Source organism: Octopus bimaculoides, chromosome 9, assembly GCF_001194135.2.
Source record: "Octopus bimaculoides isolate UCB-OBI-ISO-001 chromosome 9, ASM119413v2, whole genome shotgun sequence".
NCBI classification, from domain to species: Eukaryota; Metazoa; Mollusca; class Cephalopoda; order Octopoda; family Octopodidae; genus Octopus; species Octopus bimaculoides.
The window spans coordinates 88,116,526-88,125,078 of NC_068989.1; the positions used below are offsets into that span (position 1 = coordinate 88,116,526).

The following is an 8,553-nucleotide window of genomic DNA, read 5'->3' on the forward strand; positions in this document are numbered from 1 at the left end:
TATATATATATATATATATATATTAAAAAAACAACACACACACACATCTATATAGCACTCGGACACAGTTCCATTACAGCTGGCACAGTCAGTCTCTCATAAAATGAATGTATCTTCTGAAGAAAGTGAATAAAAAAAAAAAAGGTAATAAAAGGTAAAAAAAAAAATGTCTTATGTTTACATTCTATTTAAACCGCAATTTCCAGCCTTTTTCTGTTTTTGATACTTTCCTAAACTAAATTTAATTTCTTTTCGATGAAACGTTGTTTTACACAGTAAAATAATTCTGTCCGCCTCACGAAATATTTTCTCCACTGGTCCTATCAATTGAATCCACTATTAAATTAACGTGCAAAGTGGATGACTCTTTCAGACACGTGTACCCTTATCTTAGTTCTCAAGTCTAATCTGCCCGACATATGTGACCTGGTTGAACTTTTTGAACTGCCGGTACAATCTGTCCAATAGTTTCCGTCTAACCAATATCGCTACAAATTTATGGTTTAGGGTTAAAAAAAATATATATATATAAAATTAGCTAGTTATACTGAGGGGTCGAACCCTGGGTCTTGTGATTGCGAAGCGAACTTCGTTAACCATTCAGCTCTGCTAGTTCTCTTTCAACTGGAGTTTATCCCCTGGCCAACCCTAAATTATTAGACATTTTGGTCGTGCCCATCCCACTTTATTGTAAATCCAATACTGCACTGTTCAGTGTGACTTTTTAAAAAATCTTGGCTGCTATTTCTAACAGTTCGCTTGAAGATATCTGTTGACCGAAATTGTACGAGGTCTGTGTTTGCTCCTTGCATCTTGTTTTCAGTCCCTCCAAAGACCCAACTAAGCTAACTTGGAACTCTCGTCTTTAACTTCAGTTGAACCGTTCCCAGTCCTAAGACTGCACTAGTCGTGCAGACCTAATCAAAGGAGTTTATTTTTAACCAGACGTAATGTAACCCTATACTTTATAGAAACATTTATTTCTACGTGGGGGAAATTTGGTTTCCATTGAAGAGACTTGGTCGTTGACACGAGCCACATAAGTTTACGCAGTGAACCATTTCAAGCGAGGCAATTAGTGTTATCCTCGTTGGTGAGGGGTCACTGTACCATCCTTCCTTTATCTGCTTGGCAACTAAATTCTGACCCCACGTTGTTGGCTTGTCACCAGTAACCGATTTTCCTGTTGAAGCCTACAGTAAAATTACCTTGATGGGGAGGGGTTAAACCAATTTCTTAAAACCCTTTCTTGAATTTTCATGGTGTAGTTTGCCGTAGCTATTCAAAGTAAACACCAGTTAATTATCGCCTGTAGTGGTCTTTGAAAAGAAAAATGTTTGACTGTCCTAAGGTTTTTTTTTTTTTTTTTAATGCTTCTAATTGTTTTGTAACGAAAAAAAAAACGTTGTCTTTAAAATAATATACACTGTATATCGTTGAAAAGTATTTCCTTAGCCTCAGTAGGGGCTCGCTGTTAACTTAGTTTTTGCAGTGTTTTTTTTTTCTTCTTCTCTAAGCACGGGTGATTGCACACACTAACAAGTCCCTATCGTCGCCAAACTTTTTCCCTACGTTCCTCCACTTAATGCATGGACTAGAAACTTTACCGGCGCAAAATTCTTTACTTCATTATGTTGGACAGTTTAGAAGAAAAAAATTAACTTGTCGCCATCCTCTGCAATCACAGGGTTCCTGTTAGAAACACTGCAATCAGCAAGAAGTACTCAGTGATTGAATCAGGCAGAAAATGAGCAACGTGGTTTCGATTCCTATGGTGTCAGGGAGGTCGTTTTATTTCTTACTGTTGTCAGTCAAATCCAGTCCTCACTTTATTCTCCAGCTTCAAAGTGTTTTTTCTTCTCCGTGTGTAAGATAAATGGAAATATTGTTTCATTTATTCAGTTCCCAAGTCAACATAGAACTGACTGATTATGAAAGCCATGACCATCTTGATAGGATGTGATTTGAGGAAGATTTAGCTGCTGTGTCTTGCAAGTCAAACGACTACATAGGGGAGATTCCTTCGTTTGGTTTCTTTTTTAGCTACCGGCATTCATGTTGGCGTGAGATAAAGTCGTTTGCTGTTCTTCTACTGCTAGCATGATCCGAAGTTGTCTTTCGCTAGTGAAAAGAAATTAGCAACAGGAATTGCTGGTCCAATAAGAACCAATGGTAGTTGGATACCTTGTGGTTGGGAGTTCAAATCTTTGACGTCACTTTTCTCTTATGCTATCTCGTTGTGTTACCAGTAAGATTTAATCAGTAATAAATCTTCAGAGGACACTGATCTGCTTGCTTGTCCTGATAGAAATAACTATATTTAATTCCCTCAAATTAGTAAACGGTCTTCAAAATTTGCTAAAATGGATATTGGTTAGTGTTCTGTGTGTGGGGGGGTGAAAATTGACAGTAAGCCAACTTTCAGGAGCCGAGAATACTACTGATAATAACAGGGGCAGATTTTCTATACCAGATGCCTTTCCTGTCGCCAACTTTTACCCGTTTCCAAGCAAGGTAATATTTACCCATAGCCAGATATGTTTATTTTTTTGCAGAATTTTGGAAATGGCATTGCTTTTATGATTCTGACAATCATTTTTGCAACTACCACGCGATGGCGAGAGAGACACGCATACTTACATACATGTATATATACATGAGTACGTATATTATATATGTATATAGTTCAAATTTACAGAAAACAAGACGAGGAGAGGTGTAGGAATAACAAGCAGGTGTTTTAATTTAACGTTCGGAAAGAAAGTCTTTTACGTTTCGAACCAACACTATTCGACAGAGAGGGAAGAAAGTGGAAAGAAATTTTGTGCAAGTATATATAAAAATCTATGTATATATTTCATTTTACTGCTGCCAGGCTGGAGCACCGCGTTCAGTCGAACAAATCGATCCCAGGACTTATTCTTTGTAAGCCTAGTACTTATTCTGTTGGTTTCATTTGCCGAACCACTAGTTTACGGGAACGTAAACACACCAACATCGCTTGTCAAGCGATAGTGGGGGTACAGTCACAGACATACAAATGTATATATATATATATATATATATATACATATACACATACGATGGGCTTCTTTCAGTTTCCGTCTACCAAATCCAGTCACAGGGCTATGGTCGGCCGAAGGCTATAGAAGACACTTGCGCAAGATGCCACACAGTAGGACTGAATCTGGAACCATGTGGTTGGGAAGCAAGCTTCTTAGCATTATATAGATATATATAAAATATTCATACGGAAATGAAAAATCCCTTAGAGTATGATAAAAAAAAATCTAGGGAATTATGCCCTAAATAGAGGTATTTTCATCCGGAAAATATATATATAATGTGTGTGTATCTCTCTCTCCATACCTGTGTGTGTGTGTATATATATATATAGGCAGAGAGGGGGGACGGGCTTCTTTCAGTTTCTGTCTACCAAATCCACTCGCAAGGGTCGGCCTGGGGCTTGAGTAGAAGACATTTGCCCGAGATGCAACGCGGTGGGACAGAACCATGTTGTCTGCGCCTATAAGTATGAAGTGGAGGAAATGTTTCAACGGAGTGTTCTATATAATAAATGTAAATGCGATTGTTTCTCATGTGTAGAGAGTTGAAGAAGTTTGACATTATTCAAAAACAGCTCGAAACCAAAATTCTTTTTTTAAAATCCGAAACTGGTAAGGGAGATAACTCCTATTAGCAGAGCATTTGATCAATGTTTTCTGGCATTCCACTGTTCTATATTGAAGAGATGAGGAATTATGTACATTATTTAAATTGACGGATATTTGCCCTCATTTTGTTTGTTGTTAACACAACGTTTCGGCTGATGTACCCTCCAGCCTTCATCTGGTGTCTTGGGGAAATTTCGAACCTGGGTTCTCATTCCTAAGGTATTTTTCGATGTTATTATTATTATTATTATTATTATTATTATTATTATTATTATTATTATTATTATTCAGGTCACTGCCTGGAATCAAACTCGGAATCTTGGAGTTAGTCGCCCGCGCTCTGAATCACTACGCCATATGCCCATGGGCATATGGCATAGTGACCTAATAATAATAGCAACAACAACATTGAAAAATACCTTAAGAACAAGAACCCAGGTTCGAAATTTCTCCAAGACACCTGAAGAAGGCTGGAGGGTATGTCAGCCGAAACGCTGTGTTAACAACAAACAAGATGAAGACAAATATCTGTCAATTGTAAATAATGTAGATCAGGGGTTCCCCAACCATCGGGCCACTCCTGCGCCTATACACAGGGGTTGGACAAAATAATGGGAACACTTGACATCATAATTTTGAAATATCTATAAAACCATCAAAACTTGTTTATTTTTATGTTTTTTTATTTATTTTTAGTGTTGCTTAATATGCTTTGCTAAAATTGTTGTTTCTTTTCAGATATCATAAGAAAAGGGTAATTAAAATTCATTAAAATGACAGATCTATCGGACTTTCAAAGAGGTCAAATTGTTGGTGCTTGTATGGCAGGGGCAAGCTGAAAAAACAGCCAAAATGCTTGGTGTATCAAGAAGTACTGTCTCAAAAGTAATGATAGCCTTTGAGAAAGAGACAAAAACCTCCTCGTCGGAACAAAACTCCAGAAGAAAACCAAAACTTTCAGATAGGGATCATCGGACTCTTACACGAATTCTTAGAAAGCATCACAAAAGTACAGCTTCCAAAATTACTGCAGAGCTTAATGACCACCTCGAGAACCCACTTTCCACAAAAACTGTTTGCCAGGAGCTGCACAAAGCCCAATTTCACGGGAGGGCTGCAATCAGAAAACTACTATTTTCAAAAACAAACGTTGCAAAGCATTTAGAGTGGAGTAAAAACCTACAGAATTGGTCCCTAGAGCAGTGGAAGAATGTTATTTTCTCGGACAAGTCATCCTTTACCTTATTTCCGACCACCAGCCTAGTATACATATGTAGACAGCCAAAAGAAGCATTTGACCCAGACTGCCTTCTTCCAACTGTTAAACATGGAGGAGGATCTGTGATGATCTGGAGGGACTATATTTTGGAAATCTACCGGCCCAATGGTTTCCCTTCATGGTAGAATTAATAGTCAAGACTATTTAAGCATTTTATCTGACCAAATTCATCCTATTATTTTTCATTATTTCGCTGTGTGAAGTGTGTTTTTTTCTTAAATCTAGTTTAGCTCTGTGCAAAACATTGTCTACAAATTTGAAGGAATAACTGTGACATAATCATGTAGTTATGTGTATAGGTGTGTTTACATGTATGAATGTGTGTGTGTGTGTGTGGTTTACTTGTTAATGTAGGCCAGTTAGTGAAATATTTTGGCCATATCAACCCCAATTCTGAACAGAACTATGTCACTGGAAATACAAAATCTACTACAAGCACCTGTTGATCACAGTATTTCCAGCACCCCCACACCCACCCTATATCCCCACTACCACTATGACCATCACCACTGAACATTGTTAAACACCCACTGCATCCCTCTAAATCACTTTATGCTGTAAATTCTGTTCAAAGTTCATAAAATGATTCAACTGAAGATATTTTTCTTTTCTTTATTCTGTGGTGGTGGTAGTAGTAGTAGTAGTAGTAGTGATGGTGAAGGCAATAGCAATGAAGGAGATGGTGATGCTGATGATGGTAATCGTAGTGGTGATGACGTCAGTGAACTTTGCTCATAGTGAGGGCATTGCTGTTTAACCCCAGGTGAGCCCTAACTGAACAGACTTTTCTTGTAAGTTGACTATATAGACTCGGTATGGGCAATCCTTTTTGAGAAAGTGATCACATGAGACATGGCTTGTCATCAGGTGGGGGCTGCTCTGCTAAAAAAAAATCGAGTTAATTTTTCATCAGGTGTGCCATTCACAAAGTCCTGTGATCCGCAATTTGCCCTCAACTGACATGGAGACTCCCTCAATGACCCAGAATTACACAATGTCTTATTCAATGGAATTACTTTTTACCGATAGGCACAGGTGTGGCTGTGTAAGAAGAAACTTGCTTCACAATTACATGTCTTTTACTATAACCTTGGGCTGAACAAAGCCTTGTGAGTGGACTTGGTAGACAGAAACTGAAAGAAGTTTGTTCTATATTAATCTCTCTGTCTGTCTCTCTGTTACATTTCAGCATGTGAAATCATTAATCCAGACATGTTTTTTGCCTCTCTCCATGCTTTTCTTTGTTTTCTTTCTTCACATTTCTATCTATCTATGATAGACAGGTTGATAGTTAGATAGATAGATAGATAGATAGACAGACACAGACAGACAGACAGATAGATAGATAGATAGAAAAACAGATAGATAGATAAACAGACAGACACATAGAAAGATAGATAGATAAACAGACAAATAAATAGATAGACAAGCAGATAGATAGATAGACAAAAAGACAGATAGATAGATAGATAGATAGATAGACAAACAGATAGATAGATATGCAACAGGCTTCTTTCAGTTTCTGTCTACCAAATCCACTCATAATGCTTTGGTCAGCCCAAGGCTATATTAGAAGACACATAATTGTGAAGCAAGCCACACCTGTATTTACCTGTAAAATGTAATTCGAATAAATAAGTTATTGTGTAATTTGATCTTTAATAAGATTTGTCCTCAGAATGTAGAGTACAGAAATTAACTCCACCAAGGTGGTTTTTCTGGTGCTCTACCAGTTCTGACATGTGTCAGTGAGAAAGCCTCTATGTGGTTCCTTCACCTGCTAGAAATAGCAGCAAGAAGGGCCTGTGGCTAAACAAAAACAATAATAATCTACTCAATCAAAACTGACTGGGGTGGGAGCAGGGGGACTAAATAGTAACTTCAGCAATTTTCTTTCCTTGTAGTACTACCCTGATAGCCCTTACATCACACCCTAAAGAAAACTCTGAGCCAGTAAGGCAAGGCAGCCTTTACTTGGTCACTCAAACGTCTAGAAATAACAGCCAAATGTCTTATAATTCATATCATACTTTTTTAAAAATAGGACACACTAGATAATGTAGTCCTAGATACATTGTATATGAAAAGACAAGATGGTCCCGGCTGACAAGCTTTTGATCATAAATCTGGTGGACCAGGGTCAGTCTGGGGTTAAACCAGCAATGATAACAACAACTACATTGGCTAATAGTATGGTCGGTCATGATAGCCTTCACATCATACCTAACAAGAAACTTGAAGAAATGTTATTTCCTGCCTACTATGACTCAATCTGCTACTTTAACAAATAGGTACAGGTGTGCCCCAGGTAGACAGTTCAAATATGCAAAATTCTATTTTTAGAAACCAAATGACTTGACTTTGTTATTGAAATCAACAGGTGACGTTTGTGTGTGAGTGTGTATGTGCAGAACCTTCTGGCTTTCTCAAAAGCTGAACACAAACAAACACAGCGTTAACCCTCTTAGTTTACTTAGTAACACTTTATTTATGTAGTCCGTTAGTTGACTGATTTTGCTATCACATTTTACGTTCTTTGACCTAATTTATTCAACACCAGTTCCTTTGAAAATTCACTAAAAAATATTGGCTTCAAATTTTCATACAAAGCCAGCAGTTTCAATAGAAGGATTAAGTTGGTTACATTGACCCCAGTACATAACTGGTACTTAATTTATTGACCCTGAAAGGATGAAAGGCAAAGTTGACCGTGGCAGAATTTGAACACAGAACATAAAGATGGTGAAATGGCACAAAGAACTTGGCTTGGTATGCTAACCATTCTGCCAGCTTGTTGCCTTAAATTTCTGATTATAACAAAGCAGAACACTGAAGGAACAGGGCCTGTCAGTAATGAACCTACAATGACTACCAGAAACATCTGTAAGCCAAATTTACTACAGTATGAAACACAATGTAATGGCCATTATTTATAGCTTATATGTATGTATGTGTACATATATATATATATATATATATATATATATAAGCAATGTTAAATCTCTGAACGAGGTATGAACAGTAACTGCACGACAACGTGAAGTATATTTGCCACTTAAATGCGGCTAAACCATAAGGGTGAATGTTACTGTTGCTTTTAGCCCCAGGAGAACATCTCCTCTAGCTGGCTATTGACACACATCTGTGTCCTGTCTGTATTTGCAAAGGGAAGTCATCCTTCCCATCTTGATCACGTGATACGCACGGACTCGAGTTTATATATATTAAAGATTAATATATTGGAAGGTTAATCTTCCAATACTGAAACACGTGTAGTTCCTTCATATTTAATAAATATAAGTATTAACTAAAGTATGATATAATTGATGAAATATATTATATACCCAGCTGGTAATTTTGGTGATATCCTTTAAGTATTATTTCGTGATGTGAAGACTGATACCATGAGTTTACTGTCAGATATACTCATTGGGTTATTTTTTTGCATTATCTGAAATAGAATACCCGCATATCGATTAATCCCAAGAAACTGAATATATGTTTTTATATATATATATATATATATATATATATACACACATACATATATGTATATATATATATATATATATATATATATATATATATATATATATATAT

General features: G+C 36.9%; 1 long non-coding RNA gene across 1 annotated transcript; it reads left to right on the forward strand.

Moving 5' to 3' along the window:
• The first annotated feature begins 542 nt into the window (after positions 1-542).
• LOC128248747 (uncharacterized) lies at positions 543-4,338 on the forward strand. The gene is made up of 2 exons (XR_008264935.1): positions 543-2,514; positions 3,966-4,338. It is a non-coding gene; the product is annotated as an uncharacterized LOC128248747 (long non-coding RNA).
• Positions 4,339-8,553: the final 4,215 nt, after the last annotated feature.